Source organism: Camelus bactrianus, chromosome 14 (assembly GCF_048773025.1).
Source record: "Camelus bactrianus isolate YW-2024 breed Bactrian camel chromosome 14, ASM4877302v1, whole genome shotgun sequence".
NCBI classification, from domain to species: Eukaryota; Metazoa; Chordata; class Mammalia; order Artiodactyla; family Camelidae; genus Camelus; species Camelus bactrianus.
The window spans coordinates 55,235,467-55,254,942 of NC_133552.1; the positions used below are offsets into that span (position 1 = coordinate 55,235,467).

At 37.0% G+C, this 19,476-nt stretch overlaps 1 long non-coding RNA gene across 3 annotated transcripts in view; it reads right to left on the bottom strand.

The window, feature by feature from the left end:
- Positions 1 to 19,476, bottom strand: part of LOC123617383 (uncharacterized) — a 293,513-nt gene that overhangs the window by 97,981 nt on the left and 176,056 nt on the right. Inside the window, exon 1 of one of the 3 annotated variants that reach the window (XR_012511749.1) lies at positions 7,388 to 7,728. The exons of the other annotated variants lie outside the window; for them this stretch is intronic. This is a non-coding gene — a long non-coding RNA (uncharacterized LOC123617383). Of the gene's footprint in view, positions 1 to 7,387; positions 7,729 to 19,476 lie in introns of those variants that run through there. 3 annotated transcript variants of the gene reach the window in all.

Sequence of the window (19,476 nt, forward strand, 5' to 3'; positions counted from 1 at the left end):
GTGCTCAAAATAGTAGGTACATAGCATCAACGTGCTGTAAAACACAGTGGTTATAAAATTTTATCATAAATAATGAGAAAAAGCAAAAAATAAAAGATTTACACACTTCAGGGTTAGATGGAAAGTTTTAGTGTTATTTTTATTTCTGAAAGTAATTTTATATATAATAATTCTATAGCTAAATATGTGCCATATTTATACTAATCTCCATGCTCTGAAAACCCACTGTCAAGAAATCAAATCTAGAAAATCTAAACTAAGAGAAGGATTCTGTTTATTCATGCTATACCAGTGCTCCCACACAGAGCAGAAAAAGGCAGGGAAAATACAAAAATAATTTATTTAAGACATCTTATTGCTGCAGAAGCAACAAAAACTAGCAACTAATAAACTGACTATGGGAGGACCATGGAGAAGTGATCTCGTGACCCGCAGCCATTCTTTCTGGGGAGCATCTGTCAATTTAGAGCCCCAGGAAGAAGGGAAGAATATAGCTTAGCCTGGACAGGGAGCCACTATGGGGAAAGCAAAACCAGTGGAGTGTTCAGTGGCTGAACAGCACTAGAAAAACAAGACTGTAGAGCTGAGTGGCCTCAAACATACAGCATATTTCCTCCAAAGACATGTGCTAAATTCTGACTGCATAGGAACAAGGAAAAATAGCCAAGCCAAAAACCTCTGAAAATTAAAGCAGACTGTTCCACAGTATTGTGGTACTGAAGGGGAAAAACCCTCCATATAAAAACAGTATTTTCAGGTCAAAGTCTTTGCAGGAGTGGTGCACTGTTGCTCCACAGCTTTATTTAAAAAAAAAAAAAAATTTAATGGAGGGAAAAGGAAGAAATGGAGAATTCATTCTTGTCCCTGGCAAAGGACTGAAGTGCAAAGAAACCAGGAGAGACTTGAGTGGTTACACAGGGTAAATGTGACAAAACTGAAGACTTGAGGGTCTTCATGAACATTTGCTGAATTCTGAAGATTGCTGAAGAAGGGGGCTAATAAGTAATGCCACAGAATTTTCCTCATTTACTCATTGCAAAGGACAGAAACATCATCCAAGGATAGGGATCCCAGAGAACAATCTGAAAAAGTGTTCAATGAAAAACTTGGGAAGTCTCGGGCCAAAGACAAAAATCAAACCAGAGGGAGATTGCCTTTTTTGTTTGCTAATCAGAGACAATTATGCTTCTTTCATAGATAACCTCATCTGGTCCTTCTGTAATTTTTTATTCACCATGTGTACCACTCACTCAAAACCATTAGGCATCAATTAACTGATTACCAAGAAATGCAACTTTAGAAGGTGATACACTTACTGGAGTTAGCAGACATGTACTTTAAAATAACAATGGTTAGTATGCTGATAAAAAATAAACAATCAAGAGTTAATTCTATAACTGATAATATAACATCTAAAATTAAGACATCATTAGTTGCGTTTACTGACAGACTGGACACAGTAAAAGACAAAATTAGTAAAGTGGAAGATAGGTCAAAAGACAATACACTAACTGAAATACAGGGAGAAAAAAAAAGTCTGGGAAGTAAAAGAGCTTAAGAAGCATGAAGGGCACAGTGAAAAGGTCTTAAATATGTGAAATTGGAGAAGAAAAAGAATGGGATAAAAGAAACATCAGAAGAAACAATGGCTTAAATTGAACAAAAAGATAGAGAGACGTTTTCAGGGAGCTCTTCAAACCTGAAGCAAAATAACTGCATAGCAAGTCATATGTAGGCACACTGTGATAAAACTGCTGAAAGCAAAGAGAAATGGAAAGTATGAAAAACAGCCCTTGGAAAAAGACACAATACCTTCAAAGAGAAACTTTACGGTGACAGCAGAGTTCTAACAGAAGTCAAAAAAGCCAAAGACAAAAGCATGGTGTCTTTAAAATCGGGAAAAATAAATAACTGCCAACCTCAAATTGCATGTCCAGTGAAAATGCCCTCTAAAAATGAGTATGAAAGTCATTTTCAGGCAAATAAAAGCTAAAAGTGCATTGATTAGAAACCTTCATAAAAAGAAATACAAATGAGAATTCTTTCTGAAAAAGAAAAATGATCTCAGGCAAAAACATAAAAGCAGAAAGAAGCACATAGTAAAACAAAAGAGTTAAAAAGATTAGAAAAGGTTTTTAAAAGTGGGCACATACAAGCAAATATCAACTGTACAAAGTAACAGTAAATCTTGAGAAGCTAAAAAACATACTGACATGTCAGCTGAATGTAATTTGTCATCCTGGATAGGATCCTAGAATAGAAACAGATCATTGGGTAAAAACTAAGAAAATCTGAAAAAAAATTAGGGACTTTCATTAATAGTATATCAATACTGACTGGTTCACTAATTGTGACAAAGGTATCATAATAATGTAAGACATGAAATAGGGACAAACTGAGTTATATAGCAACTCTCTATAGCATCTTCATAAGTTTTCTGTAAATCTAAAACAATGCAAAATTAAAAGTTTACTAAAACATACAGAATTAAAGTGAATGACAATAATACAAAAATTTGGAAAAGTATGAGTTAAGTATTCTAAAATTCTAGCATTATCAGGCAAGTGGTAAAAACAATAATTTAAGGGAGACCCTAATAAAGATGCAGGCTGTGCCCTCTAGAGTAATATTGTGTAACAGAATTTCTTGCAATGAGAGAAATGCCCAGTTGTGATAGAAAAGAGCAAATCTGACTCCATATTAGATCTGTTCCTTTGGCTTTAACCCTGTGCTCTGTTTCCTAGGCTTAGTCTTGCTGGTTCTGCACCTTTTGTAAAAGAATGCTGCCTACAGCCTGAAATATTCAGGACAGCCTAGTCTCAAGGCTCTAACCTTTAAGGATGTTAACACTTTTCCATTCATATGAAGATAAGCTGCAGAATAGAAAATAATGTTTGTTTTGTTGGAGGTTTTACAGGGACACCATGATCTGACCCGTGTAGACAGCTGCAAGAAGAAAGGATTCCAAGAACAAAGAATTCCTACACCAAGAAGTTTGCAACAACCAAGCATACACGCACCCCTTTTTAGTATAAAAGGAGCCTGAATTCTGACGTGGGGAAGATGGTTCTCCGGGACGTTAGTCCCCTATCTTCTCACTCTGCTGGCTTTCCGAATAAAGTCGCTATTCCTTGCCCCAACACCTCGTCTCCTGATTTATTGGCCTGTCATGTGGTGGGCAGAATGAGTTTAGACTCAGTAATGCAGTATCTGTACTTACAACACCTTAACCACTAGCTGTGTGAGACTACTGTCCACTTGAAATGCGGCATGACTGAGGAACTAAATTTTAAATTTTATTTCAATTTAAACAGCACCTGTAGTTAGAGGCTACCACATTGTTCTCAGAAACTGAAAATTAATTTAAAAATTATATTTGACTATTCCAATTAAAAGCAAAGAAGCAGAGAAAACATAACATAATACAGGTGGGCCAAAAAGATAACAAATACTAAAATGGTTGCTATAAATGCAACTGCATCAATATTACATTAAATGAATTTGGACTAAATGCTCCAAGTAAAAGACAAATTATATATGCAGCTTACATCCAGCTGTCTACTCTTTATAAAGAAAAACACACGTTAAATACAAGAACATAGAAAGTTTGAGAGAAAAAGAGGACAGGAAAACATATATCATGCTAACTAAAAATAATACATGATGGATGATGTATACACAGAGCAGTTCTATCAATAGCAGTTAAATTAGATTTTAAGACAAGAAGGATTTCCACAGATAAAAAGGGATACTTCAGAATGCTAAAGAGAGCAATTAAGAGAAAGATGCCATAATCCTAAATCTACATGTATCTAAAAACACAGCTTCAAAAAATACAAGCAAAATTTGACAGAAATGAAGGAGAAAGACGCACATTCCCAACCATATATGAAGATTTTAACACCGATTTCTAGACAAGTGGCAGAAAAGTCAGTCAAAATAGTAAAGATGTAAAATATCTGGAATTAACAAACTTTACCTAATTAGCGTATGGAAAACGTGCTAGCAGTGACAGAATTAAGGTCTGTTTCAAATTCTTATGGGTTATTTACCAAAATTGACCATAATATGTGAATGACAACAAATTTTAAAACATTGAAATAATTCAGAGTATGTTCTGATATGAGAAATAATTATTAAAGACATACCAGTGAGTAAAGGACAGAAAAAGACTAACGGAAAAATAGCCAAGAACCAATAGGAAATAAAGCCACTAAAAAATTGAAGGCATTTCATAAAACAGTATTCAAAATGTCTAACATACAAAAAAGTGCTTCATATTATTATTCATCAACAAAATGCAAATTAAAAACCAAAATGAGATTCTATTATAATTACATAGGAATGGCTAAAGTGAAAAAATAAAAGATGGTATTAAGTGTTAGCAATGACATGGAAAAAGTGGAATTTTCATTCACTGTCAATGGAAATATAAACTGGTACAACTAGTTTGGGAAACTGTTCAGTACATCGTATGTAAGTTATATATATGCATCCTCTTATGACCCTATTTCATTCCTAGTTATACAAAGAACAGAAAATTGTGCATATGCTCATCAAAAGACAATTGCTAGGATGTTTACAGCAGCACTATCCCTGGTAGACTCAAGCTGGAAAAAATTATCCACCATGAGCAGAATGGATTTATAAACTGTGCTGTATTTATGCTGTGAAAAGGGCAGTAAGAAATTAACAAATCACAATGATATACAACAGGAATAAATCTCAGACATAAATTGTTGAGTCAAAGAAGCCAGACACAAGAAATGTTCTCTGATATACAAGATCTTGTGGTAGCTCACAGTGAAAAAAAAAAATGTGACAATGAATATATGTATGTTCATGTATAACTGAAAAATTGTGCTCTACACTGGAATTTGACACAACATTGTAAAATGATTATAACTCAATAAAAAAAATGTAAAAAAATATCTCAATTCAGATTTCCCAAAATAAAAATAAAAACTAAAAAAAAAATAATAAAATAAAATAAAAGTTCTCTGTGCAATTCTATATATATAAACCTCAAGGTCAGGCAAAACTAATCTATGTCAATCTTGAAGGTATATTGACTGGAAGGCTGAATGAGGAGGCTTCTGGGATGCTGGTAATACTCTGTTTCTTACCTGGGTTCTGGTTTCACAGATGTGTTCATTTTGTGGAATTTCTTTGAGTTCCACATTTACGATTAGTCCTCTTTTTTGTATGTATGTATTTCACTAAAATGTTTGCGCCAAGGTTTGAATATGGAGGTATTGATTGAGAAGATATCTTTAGAGAAGTTGTCTGTTCAGCCTTTCTTTTATATCAAGCTAAGCTTTGATTGAAATTTAAGATGTATATTTCATATAAAATTGAGATATATATTTCAGATTTACACATCTTCCAGAGATAGTTTCAGATACATTCTACATACCCCAGCCTTAACATTTCTACGACTTCTAAGTACAGTCTCTTTCCCATTAGGAGTCTTGACCTGAAGGATGTCTCACATGCGAGCAGAGAGTTTCTACCCCCATTCTGCATTTTGAGAGTTCTCAGTTCTTGCTGTCCATAAATTGGTATACTTCCTTTTTCCATGTCTATGCTGCTGCTGATCTCCATGTTTCTGGTAATCGGTTTTTTGTATCTCAGGAAATAAGGAAGAAATTCCCACATACTTACCTTCAGGTTTCTGGGGGTGGGGGCAGTGGTCAGTTACAGGAGAACTGTGCCTCCAATTCATAGGCTTTTGTTTTTAACTCAGCCCTTTGCTTCTCAAAGCCCATAAGTGTTGATAACCTGGGGGGCTTGAGAGTCTTAAAGCACAGCTTCATTCTATACCTAGAACTTGTACCACCCTTGGTGTCCACTCACACCTGTTCATTCTGGCCTAGCCTACCGGATTCCTTCCTCATTCATGATAATGCTCCATCAGGAACCCTTTATGTTGATCCTCACCTCCAGATCCATCAGTTCACCAGTCAGTTTTTATATATCTGAACCCTAATTACATATAGTGCTCTAGTTCTTTCTCAAGGAGCTAGTGGGCACCCTATGAATCAAGCAACGTTCCCAAACATTCCCAAGATGAGAGTGTCCCTAAATATTTTATAAATTAGGACACTTCTCTGCTAAATGTGAAAAAAAAACCACTCTGTCCCTGCCCACAAGTGTATCAAAGTCTCAACTTTGTACTTTTCAAGATACCAAAATAAGTGTCAAAAATCAATATGGAGGGGCAAGCAAAAGATAAATCAATAGAGCTGTAAAATGCAGCATCTTAAATCAGTCCAAGATTAGCCTGACATAAAGCAAAGGCTGAATAGACAAGTTCTTCAAAGATACCTTCCCAATCAATACTCCCATATTCACACGTCAGTTCAGTCAGGTGTGAGTGACAGCAGGGGAAGGAAACTTGCCAAGGATGTCCCCTTTTCCTGGCATGTTTAAGCCTCTCCCCTTCTCACTTACTTTTTATTTTCTCCTACTTGTCTGGATATAGCGATCAGCATGAGAGCTCTTCCAAATGCCATTAGTTTGAACTGCAACCAGTGATGAAGAAAAGAACTGAGAAATATTGAAAATCACTCACTTTTGTCTGGTGAGATCTTCCTTCCCTAGATCCCTGTTTCTATACTGTTCTTGTTCATCCAAACTAGTGAACTGGCTCCAGCGAATCGCATTCATCTCTACCTATCTTTACCTTCAGCTCCAGCTTTGGGAAAACAGTTTGTTCATGATAGGTTAAGATTGGGGGTAACAGAGAGCCCCCAAATCTCAGTGGCTTTAAAAACATTTTTATTCCTCACTTAAGCAAGTCATTAGTGCATCGGCCTGATGCTTCGGGGGATCTATCCTCTATGTAATGGCCCAGTGTCACACCTCCGCATCAGCATGTGCTTCTGTGACCACACAGCAAGGGTGAAAGCACTGAGGAGTCTCACAATGAAAGGAGTCATCCTGGAAGAAACATGGGTCACTTCTGCTCACATCCCATTAGGAATGTAAGTCAACGGCCACACATCACCTTAAGAGGGCAGAGAAGTGTCACCCCTCCCTTCAGTCTTGTCCTAACAGAAGGCAAAAAGAAACGACTGGTTAAATAAAATATGTTGAGCAGCTAATGCTTTATACCAGTCACCCAACCTAGACCAGGTTTTAATGTTTACACAATACAAAGGAGAAAGAAATAATCAAGCATGAAGAGAGTGAACACTGGGTAAGGAAAGGCGATCAGGCTCCAGTTCTATTACGGAATCTATCTTGCATAGCTTCACAGAACACTGCCTCAAGAAGAGGTCGGAGGCCAACCTTAGCTCAGCAGAAAAGTGTGATTTAACAGGTCGATGACATCAGCTACAAGCACAAGAATGAGTATTGCTATGTCATAGGTTGACTTACTCACCCCAGTTCCAACCCTCTGTCAATGCCCGTACTTTTGCCTGGCCCCACGAAGGACAGAGTAGACTCTTCTATTCTTTGACTTGGGGTTGGCTCTGTAACTTGTCTCAGTCAATGGCATGTGGGTAGGAGTATGCACTTTCTGAGCCAAGACCTCAGGTCCTCCTGTGTTTCCACTTGCTCTCTCATGTCTCTGCTGTTTTCATGATTAGAGCACATCTCAGGTGGTGCTGTGGTCCCAGCTGAAGGATGAGAGATACATGAAAGGAAACAACCCTGGTCCCCAGAGCCTGGCGCAGAGCTGCCCCAGGCATCCCATAAAACTGCACAGTGAAGCCAAGTCACAAAGCCGAGCCCCACCCACATCAGCTGAACTTCTGCCAACCTTCAGAGAGACAAGAACAGTTACAAATGATTGTTGTTTTAAGCCATGGAATTTCTGGGTAATTTGTTTTGCAGCAAGAATGAATCGATACATGGTACACGTGCCAGCCACTGGCCATTCATAAATTATAGTGGATTAAAAAAAACAACAACCCAGAATCTGGACTACAAAAAGAATGGGAGATTGCTACATAAAGAAAAAGAAAAGCATTCTTGAGGATTAGGAAAGAAAAATAAAAATGAATATATTTAATGTGAGTATTTTCTTAATAATCAAGATACATGAGCTAAGAGTATATGTTCTAATTTGTGATTATATGAAAAAATTTCAAAGATTCAAAATTTGACTTTTTTATATAAGGTATGATTTACTTTAAAAATCAGGAAAATGAAATTGGAGCAGACCCAATAATAACATGAATGCCATCAATAATCAGTCTATAAAATTATAAACATGAACATGATGTTTATTACAAAATCCTTTTGCATTGGAATTAAAGGGATGTCAGTTTTGAAGGAGGTGACTTTTAGAAAAACAAAAGAAAACATTAGTTTTAGAGAGTAAAACCACTGAATTCAGTGGCTTAAAAAATACATAAAAATGTAAATAGATTTTTCAAGGTAAATTTCAGAACAACAATTTCTCAAATGAGATAATGAAATATTTAAGAAAACTAATTTGACATACCTTCTGAAGTAGAGACTGACATCAAGAGGGTAGCCAGGCCCTAGCTAATATATGCCAAGCAAATATTGATTTGGCAGGATTATGTGTCAAACCCAAACTTTTTATATTTTCATATATAGGAAATGGTGAAAGCAAATAAAGAGTAGTAAGAGGGTCAGGAGCATGTAGCATGAACAGTTGCTGACCTGGTCAAAGTGACCCCAAGCAGGCTTTCTTTTTTTTTTTTTTTTTTTTTTTCTCTCATTAATGTTACTGAGAGATTCAAACCCAAGGATTCTCAGCTTCACTTGCATCAGAATCACTTGGGATGCTTTTTAAAATACAGGTGTCCAGGCCCCTCTCCCCCCAATTCCATTGTTCTAATATTGGTATTTTTTTAAAAGATGCCTGTGCCATTTAAATGATAACCAAGGTTAATAATCGTCACGACTTTAAACTATACCAAGTATACATAAGTCAATTAATGATTAATTACAATTGCCCACTCTCCAATCCCAGGCTGTTCCCCATCTCATTGCATTCCTGATTGGGTCATGTGCTCTGATTATCAAACCCTGGAGGAACTGTCACATTAAATATTTACAAAGTAACACAGTGATATTTTTGTAAGCTGTGTCTCACAGTCTTCAAGGTGGATTACATAACAGATAAAGGCAGAAGGTTACCGGTTAACCCCCAAAAGAATCTGCTTTAACTATAGAAGTGATTATGTAGGCAAAAGGTACTAGTTCCTAGCTATATGAAGCAGAGTACGCATTTAGTTTCCGCATCATGCTACGGAAGGGACTGAACAACAGATCTCTGATGTCATGGGTTTGACTTGTGAAAAAGAATACATTTTAAATATAGATACATCGTATTGAAGCTATATGTACAGGTGATTTAAAAAAAGAAAATATTAGCTGAAAATGAACTAAAGTCCAGATGTAGGAGCTAGGTACATGGAATGTAAAAAGGCATAAGAGTGACTGTTTTACCAAAAAGAAAGAAGAAAGAAGATGGGAAGGAGGGAGGAAGTAAGGAAGGAAAGGTGAGAGGGAGAGCAGGAGGGAGAGAGGAAGGGATAAAGAAAGGAAAAATCAGCTGCGGGGGAATCAAGTAAAACAAATAATGGAACAATTTCAAATTTACGCCTCACTACTTGATTGAAGGGATAACAACAGAAAACTCCTTTTGGAGTTACTTTCTGTAAATAAAATGATGCGCTTGCAGCTACAGACCATTTCTCATGCTCTTAGTGTAGCCCATGAAACATCAGATATATATAATAGGTAGTAAGACCCTGAGCAGCTTTAGCAATTAAAAAAAAAAATGTTGAACAGTCAGGACTCCGCTCACTGTCCCTGTTTCTCTTCCAAAAGGCAATCTGATTATAAGTCTCTCCCAGATTTGGAAGCTGCTCATCCCACTAACAGGGGAAATTTATCAGCCTCATCCCGCCATGGCTGAGCAGATGACAGAACAAAAGGGCAGCAGACAACAGGAGCAGAGACAGCCAACAAGTTTCCTGCCCAGGCAAACAGAGAGGGTAGCAGGAGAGGGGGGAGGAGAGGAAAGAAATGGTAACAGAAGCTTTTTTTATGCCAGAATTCTAAGAGTGCCTTTGTTGTAAAACACAGGCGTTGATTTCCTGTTTCCGTAGCTTGTGATTGGTGAGTTATTTTTACATTTATCTTAATGAGGTTACACCCTGCTCTGAGGTTTCACAAGGCATTTTCCTGCCTATGAAACAAACAAAATATTCTTCTCTCTTAAATTGGTTTCTTCGTTGACCTTGGGAGAGCTGAACAAGAGACTGGTCTGGGTTACACATTAACCTCTGTGTCTAAGATCCTGCAGGGAGAAGAAGCAATCAGGCTTTGCTAACGCTGAGAATTCTTTACCGGTGAGACTCAGAAGTCAGCGTTATCTACTGACTTTCATTTGTACCTTGAAAAGTTACAAAGGACCAGGAAGTAAATTCCTAAATTGCAGAGGAAAAGTTCTCAAAAAAAGTGTAAATATACATTCGGCCTTGAACAATGCATCTTAAATCAATTCTGACAAAAATCTTGTGGGGGTGAATAAAAATTAATGGAACATGATTCATTGTGGGCATCAAATATTCAAATTAATAAAGAGCACGGCCAAGTAGACACGATTATTTTATTCTTCAGTTATTACCTGCATGCTGCAGTGGACAGAGGAATTTGGAATGTGTCCTTTATTGCTGCCATGCTGCTTCGGGCCGCTGGCTTGGGAATTAAGGATTCATGCGTCTACATAATGATATATGATTAGCACTGTGAAAGTAATTGAACTCTTCGCTCTAGACAATCCCTTGCAGTGTCAGCAAGAAGCTGGAACAAACTGTGTCATTTAGCAGAGTGATGCTGTAAGTGAGAAAAACCTCTGATCCCTGCACAATTAACTTCCTAATAATTTTTAAGTTCTCAAGATTAAATGAGAGAATTAATATAACAGACCATGTAAATGGGCATCAGAGAAATAAAGCAATGCAAAGGCAGTAAAAGGGATGGGAAATTTAAGAAAATTAACAATTGTTCTCAAATATAGTAAGAGACAGGTGTCAGGCTGTTAAAAGGATGATTGTTGTAACTGGAGCAGCTGAAGATGGTGAACGCACAGCTGTTGCAAAGATTAGTTGTATAGTAACAGAGAATTCTCCTTGTTTTGCTGTGCAATCCACCAAACCAAATTATATTATAACAAACTCATAAAAGTATCCTGGAAAGTGAAGTAATAATGATATTGACACCTGTTTTACATAATAAAACATGATAACTCAAGTCATTTACCATTACTTTACGCCTTCAAAATCTCAGGACACTGGCTTTATTATTTGTGAAATTTCTCAATCTTCTTCATTAAATGTATGAAATAGCTCAATAATCATTTTAAGACAGCAATAATGCAATTGCATTAGGTTGCATTAATTTCCAAATTATCAAACTTTGCAAGTAATATTTTCTCTCTGAAGCTCACTAGTTCCCAACATCCTTTTACTTTGGGAGTTTAGTTTTATCAAAATGTTATTGTACTCTGTGCAGAGTGAGGAGTTGTATTTCAATTAATTCTGTAAAATTTGATGAGCATTCCTCTTGGATAAGGACTGGACTATACTGGGTTCAGGCTCAGAGTCTCACTGATCTTTAGGGAAAAAAGGAAAGAAGGAAAGATTGCTTTGTAATTATTCTCAAATGATTTTTTGTTTTTTATGATCTAATTAATCTAATTAATATCCTTGGGAACGACAAAAAGCATGGAACAGAATGAAAAAAACTATCAAAACAGAAGGGTGACTATATTTATGTCTGCCTATGGTATTTCTTTTTTAAAAGAGTCTGTGAATAAAAATGATTCCAGTCACTCATTCACAAATTTCTGGAGACTACATTCCTTAGTGGCAGGGGCCTAAGTTTATTCAGTGAAGTTTTTGTTTGTAATATTTTGTTTTGATAAATTATAAAATTTTTTCACACCTTTATAAATCATTACCACCTCATGTGAGTTCCATTCACAATGGCAAGTGGCTGCTAGTTCTGCCAACCATGTGAACTGAAAATGAAAATATTAGTATATTTGAGCTGATAAATTACTATGAGAATTCATCTCAAACACTACTCTTATGCAACGTCGGAAACTCTTCCATGTGCTTACATATAGAAGACGGCTGACTACGTAAATAATATTAAACTGACCGAACACAAGATACTAATCATTCATTTCTTGTTGGTGATCAGGTAAGTTCTGTTTCTACCTGAATAGATTTAAATAAAAGCATTCATCTTTTCTTGTTAAAGTTAATTTGGTACTGTAGAACTCAAATGCTTAGAGTTTAATTCTATGGGGGTTTTTTTCTGCCTTGTTCTTGTTTGTGTGTTTTGGTTTATGCTGGAGTGAGGTTGCTACGCAATTAAGCTTCCACCGGTTTTTAATAACCACTACTGGCTCACTGAGTCTGGATCCAAGGTTTGATCAGAATGAAGACTTTTTGCCTGGGTCCCTTGTGGATTAGTATTTGAGTAACCAAAGAGACCAACATGAAGTAATGATGAATTTTTATATTACTGAACTGTTTTCTTTATAAAGAAGAGGAGAGAGCATTAGATTAACTGTGTTAAAGAAATAGTTTGGGTTTAACTTTTTCTAAACACTTCTTAAAGTTTGGTTGAATTTTTTCCAAACTTCCAAGAGCATTACTTCACTTGTGGACTCTAAAACCTTAAGGAAATTTTGCTTGTAAGAGAGTGGTTAGAATAATGTAATGAAAAATTTGATTATTGCTGCTGATACGGACAACTGTCAAAGGTATGTGTTCAGGATGACATCAGCATTTTGAGGTGGTGAATCTGGTCACAGCATTTTGAATAATGTACTGTGATCAGTTGCCTATTTCACAATCTCTGCCATTGAAAGAGTAAATCAAGCTTCTCTAAATCTTTCGTTTTTCATTGAAGTAGCTGCCAGTTAAACAAATTAGCTGAAATTCTCATGTAAGTTTATAGAAATAAAAAATCTAAGCTAGTAACAAAAAAAATGACTATTATGTTAAGTTCTGGAATTATGAAAAATCCTGGAGCATAAAAAAAAGCATGAAGCTGAGTCCTAGAAGCCAGAAAATTTAGGATTTAGACTATGTAGTACGTCAACAACAAGGAACACGGTGGGCATCTGGGAATTCCTGGCTTTTCTATGTCCCTTTAACTTACTCGAATGTCCTATTTGTTTACCTACCGTCTCTTCCTTTATCTCCACCTCATGCCTATATCCAAAACTGTGCCAATGGCATAAGAGTCGGCTTTTGTTTTTCTCATGATTCTATGCCCTGCAATGTCCAACAGATCACCTTTAATTTAAAGAGCTCACAAATACATTTAAATGAATTGATCAGATGAACACCCAGGGATTCAAACATGGAGAATGGAGGTCCAAGATAGCACACAGAAACCAACCAGGAAGAAGGTATGTAGAAAGCAGTAGGGAAAATAAATGAGTAACAGCAGAAGCTCTAAAAAAATAAAAGCAGCACGCAGACAGGCTTCAGTAATTGGAGAATCAAGACAAAGTGAAACTTCCTTTCACTCAGTTCCCAAATACTAGTCAAGCACCAGGCCGCATGGCGAACACTGGGTGACAGCAGTGAATAAGAAAAACCATCTCCTCTGCCCTCCTGTAGCTTGTTGCCTGGTGGAAAGCACAGTGAGGGAGATAAACACTGTTCGTGAGTCAATAGTAATGCGTAGACAAAGAGTGGGGTCAGCCAGGACTTCTGTGAATAAATGACATGCATTCTGAGATCTCAAAGGTGAGGGGGAAAAAAAGCACCCATCCAAAAAGTGAGAATAAATACATTCCAAACAGAGCGAACATGTACCAGTTTCCTGAGCTGAGAAAACACAATGTCCAAGAAACTGGAAGTAAAAGCCAGGGAGGCTGGAGGAGTGAGAGGGGGTTTGGCAGAAGATGAAACTGGAGAAAGAAGCAGTGGCAAGATAATGCAGAGGCTTGAAAACCAACGTAAACATTTTTATTCCAAGTGCAATGGGAGAGCTTCACACCTATGCCAAGTGCAGTAGGGGTCATGATGTAATTTAACTTAAAAAAATAAAATGGAAGGAAGGAAGAGAGAGAGAGAGAGAAAGAGAGAAAGAGGAAAGAAAGAGGAAAGAAAGGAAGAAAAGAGAAAGGAAGGAAGGAAGGAAGGAAGGAAGGAAGGAAGGAAGGAAGGAAGGAAGGAAGGAAGAAAGAAAGAAAGAAAGAAAGAAAGAAAGAAAGAAAGAAAGAAAGAAAGAAAGAAAGAAAGGGAAAAAGAAAAAGAAAAAGAAAAAGAAAAAGAAAGAAACCTCTCTGGTTGCCATGTGAAGATCAGATTTTACGGGAAACCAGAGTGGAAGGGGGGGGGCTAGTTAAAGACCATAGAATTATCTCTGATGAGAGATGGATGATGGCAGCCTCAATCTGAGCCATCACGGCAATGACAGGGAAAAGTAGAGCTCTTTGAACAGCATTTGCTGAAGGACTGGATGGTGGAGATGGGCGTGAGGAAAGTAAGGAACCAGAGCAGACTTTTAGAGAAAACAAGTGAAAGTGAACGCATTTACAGACATGGTATTCTCTTCCCAACAAAAGGGAGGGATGACCAAGGTTGAGAAGAAGTCTGACTCAGTAGTCCACCTGTAGTTACGTTCATGTGGAAATGCTTACCAGAGGGGCATGTCTGTATATGTGAGTTTGGGGATCAAAGGACACATCTTGGCTGAGACATTAATTTGGAAATCATTTGCACAATATGGTATTTAAAGGAATGAAAATGTATGAGATCATCCAGAGAGAGGAGAGACAAAGGTAGATGGGCGACTCAAGTACCACCAGCAATCAGAAATCTCATGAGTATTCCTCTAAGTTACCCTCTTTCTGCCCTTGGCCGACCTCCCAGACCTTCCCAACTAGGGTCAGCTATGGGCAACAGGCCACAGTATTCATAGAATCTTCCAGGGGAAAAAGGAGGCTCACTGCTAACCAACTGGGGGCATATGTTGCTGGAAAATAATACCAGGTATTAATAATTTGAAGTTTCTGTCTTAGCACCCCCAACATAGCTTTCGATTAAGAAATAGCACGTGATCTAAGTCCAAAGCCTAGTATGCAACCTGGGCACAAGGAAACTTTTCCTCTGTGTAAACATTCAAGTTATATGCTAATCCTATAAAAGCCTTAAGATTCCTGGCTGCAGTCAATTAAAATTACTAATGAAATGTAGATCTTTTGTGCCCCAAGTCAGACTCTCTCCTCTACTCCCTCGCTGGGCATGGTTTTCCTTCCTTGATCAATATCAAATCTCAGGAATGGAATCAAAGTTAATTCTGACATAGGCAAAAGTGACTGATGACTTTGAAAATTAAACCTTTCCCTGTTGAAACTTTTCTTTTCAACAAAAATTTGGAAAATTATGGTGGCACTGAAAACATTAAAGGCAGAAATAAATTCTTCACTGGTGGGATTTCAGGCGGTTGCATTCAGGAGAGCTCACAGAAGACAGGAGGCAGAAGGGGTTTTTTTTTTGCTACTACTGGTAATATTAGCATATTCAATAAAATACCCATTTAGGAAGCAGAAAATATAGATTTAGCTAAAATGCGTATCTTAGATATCATATCCCCTTCCTTGATTACAAAGCATTGGTACCCTGACCCAGTTGAGTTCTGGATAAAAATTAAAATGAGGCGTCAAGCTTTCTCCCAACAGAATTTTTTTTCCACAAAGAATTGAAAAGTATGTCTCTCACAGAGTAAAAATAATAGTAACAACGATGTTTAAAGTTTGTTTTGCATTTATGTATTTATTTCTCTCACACCAAAAAGGATGAGATTACTTTTTAAAATGCTTTCGTCACCCTTCCCCTTAGGAGAAACAAAGGCATCACACACTAGAAAGCACTAGATGTAAAAGTGGAGCAGAGGCCCTGTTATTTGAAACACAGTTCAAGGCAACACAGACAATAAAGCCATTGGCTGGGGTAAAATTTAACTGACCCTTTCAAGGTTGAATGAGCTCTTCAATCAAAATGCTTCACTGTCAGTAGAGGAAGTGCTCTGTATTGAACTGATTTACTAGTGAAACTGACTCAAACAGCTCTCACTAGGGAAATACAAGCTTAAACAAAAACAACAATAAAAACCTACCACCATTGTGGTAAGTAGACTTGTTGAGCTGAATTTCTCTACTTTAAAGGGCACCACACATGAGAGGTTTTTTTATATATATATAAGTAAAACAAGTCATGTGCACAAAAATTTTCTTCAGGAATAATGTTATTCCTTACTCCTGTTGTGTTAAGTTTACTCAGTCATTGTAAACTCTTCACAAGACTTTAGATGTCTCGTGCATGATGTTTAAACAAAAGGGTCTATTTTTTGGACAAAAAAGGATATTTATAGTTTGCTCTAATGCATTTATTATCAATGTCCCTGACCTGCCCAGGGCTGAATCCACAAGTAAATGCTCCCCAGCAGTAAATGAGTCGTAGTGAATATGACGTTAGCTCGTACTTCCTGGGAAATGGAAAACATTTTCTGTGGAAGTTGAGGCTCTGATCTTCATCCTAGTGAAGTATCTGTCAGGGACTCTATTCTGTTTTGCAAGCTCTTGACCACGTTAGCCACAATCACAGCAGCTGCACAGGACTGTCAAGTTGCTGGACACCTTCAAATCAGTGGGAGGTTTGAAATGACTCAACAAGGTGAGACCATGTCTTCTTAGTTTCAAAATGGAGGACAACAAAAATGATTACTGTACTTCTGCTGATTGAGGCTGGGAGCAAATCTGATTGGTGCACAAATCCCTCGCAAAGAAATGTTAATAGCGGAGGGTATAGCTCAGTGGTAGAGCACACGCCTAGCATGCGCGAGGTCCTGGGTTCAATCCCCAGCATCTCCACTACAAAAAGTAATTACAAAAAAAAAAAAAAAGAAAGAAATGTTAATAGAAGCCATAATTCTGACACCTCCTCAAATCGTGGGAAGTGAGTCAGAGGCCACACAACAAAGCCAGCACCATTATTAATTTCACACTTGAGTAGAACCACACAGTTAAGCATTCACCGCATGAGTTCAAACCACAGCACACAACTGGATTCAGTGACAACCAAAAAGGAAAGTTGAATTTAAAAAAAAAAAAAAAAGATGAAAACTACAGAATACAAGGCTTTCTATCATAAAAAGTCACTTTTACTAAAATATGTATTTATTGGATTTGCTCATAATTCACATCTGTAATATGAACTAAATGAGGCCAAAGCTTATACTATTTGAATGAGTTAGAGTTAAAAGTAATTTTCCAGATAGTTCTATAAATGACTATTCCTTTTGCCTGGAATCTGAATTAGGGTAAAAGTATTATCCTCTCTTTATTTTTCTAACCCTAGTTGTCAGTTATTTTTACATTTTGCTCAGTTCTTCACTTGGATAATGCAGATCTCTCCCAGTTACCAAATTTTCTTAAATAATTTTATATTCTTGAGAAAAGCTATATAAAATACTGAATGCACAAACCAGAAGATCACCTAAAACAGTGGCCTGCACTATGAGTAAGTATAAATACATCCACTGGTTGAACTGTTAACTTGAATGGACACTACCAGTTTGGAGTGATACGGCTTAGAAAAATGTGTAGTCAAAGGAAGAAAATGAGAAATTACCCAGAAAAAAATTTGCTTGCCAAATGATGGAAAACTGATGTTTTTCAGAGTAATATCTAAGCAGTTTTAATGTTAAGAGCTTCACCTGACTTTTAGTTGTTACCAACATAAAACTTAACAATTCACACACACACATTCCTGAATTTATCTTTTGTTCCTGCCTTTGTTAAGCCCTGCATCTGTTTCAAACCCATCAATGAGCTCTTTTGGTGGAGTGAATTTAGACATGAGTAATGGACTCATGTTCACTTAGCATTTTACATTCTTTGTACAAGGAAACATATATTCTAGTCTAGATCAACATCCTCTTTCCTAAGCTAATACCTACAGCTGTGCCCCATCCATCAGACGAGTGGATGTTAACACAGATGTTAGCAACCAAAAAACTGTAAAGTGAAAACACTGGTTAAAAAAAAGTTGCATGTCCCGCAAAGCTAATTACTGACTTCAGTATTTTTTAAAGCTGATTCCAAGTGAAACTGTTTCCCAAGTTATAATTGGAACCATGATAATTCAAGTCCACACACTGATTTGCTGAAAGCAAAGGTCAAAAGCATTTGGCTTAAAATTCTCAGTATCAACTTCAATCTATGTGTATAAACACGGTCTCAGGGTATACAAGTTGTCTCCATGAGAAAAATCACATTTTAGTTGGAAAGTATTTTCAAGATGTTAAGCAATAAATAGGGCAGCTTATGCAGCAGGCAAGGATAGCCACAAAGGAAAGTGTAATGGCTTCAGAGCTAGATAAAGTAAAAGTATTCGGTGGACCAGTAGTTTCTGACATAACTTTTTGGAACAGATTTACCTATGGATCCAATGCCTCCTTGCTTTATGTTGCAAAAAGCTGACTAGCCCACACCCAGTCTCATCTCAGATGAACATTTTTAAGATTTATGAGTGTATTTTGAGATTTTATGATTGCCATTTGATTTATGATTTGTGTAGTAAATTTTCTAATAATATGCCCCGTGCAGGCACTCAAAAGCAAAGGACATATTATCTTCCAATCATTTTCCATCAAAATACAGAAAGTGATGAAGGTGGCATTTAAATAATGCTACATTTATACTTTTCCCTGACCCACCTCTCCTTTTTACTCCCCATATCTCCCCTCTACCCATGGTGATGTAGTGTAGCCCATCCTAAAGGCATATTATGCTTTTACTTCAGCTGCTGCTGCAACATCTTTGATCTAAGTGACCACTGTGTTTATGTCCCATGTATTTTCATGAGAAATCATTGATGCTATTTTTTCCCTAAAGGGATCCAGGAGGTCAAAGTTTTAAGGGAGGTTATCGTCCAACTTGACAGTATTTACAATTAGAAAGGTTTAAAAATTTTTACAAGGGCTCTTTCTATTCTCATGTCAGAGGCATAGTTTCTAAGTTCATGGAGAAGGCATTATCCAGAACAAAGAGTCTTGAAGAGACAGCACTGGTGAATTCTCTTCCGCATACATTTGTTCCATTCTTTTGGTGGGAAAGTCATAGAACCACCACACTGATCTTGTTTACAAAACAGGAAGCCTCAAATGCTTTTCTAATAGTAGAAAGATCTTTGAAGACTTGGCCAAAGAGTTTTAAAACCATGAGAGATATTCAACATTTAATCATATATTATTCTACTTGCAAAGTTGTATGGCCCCAAACAGGTAAAATAAATATGAAGTTAATGCAGATCTTGAAAATTCTGAAGGTCTTTTTAACTTGCAAAGGAAGCCGTTTAAATACTAAGAGCCCCCCCAAAATGCAAAGTCCAATCAAATAATATAGCGTCATGGATGAGAACTTCAAATTTCCATGAGTAGCCCTAGAAAATA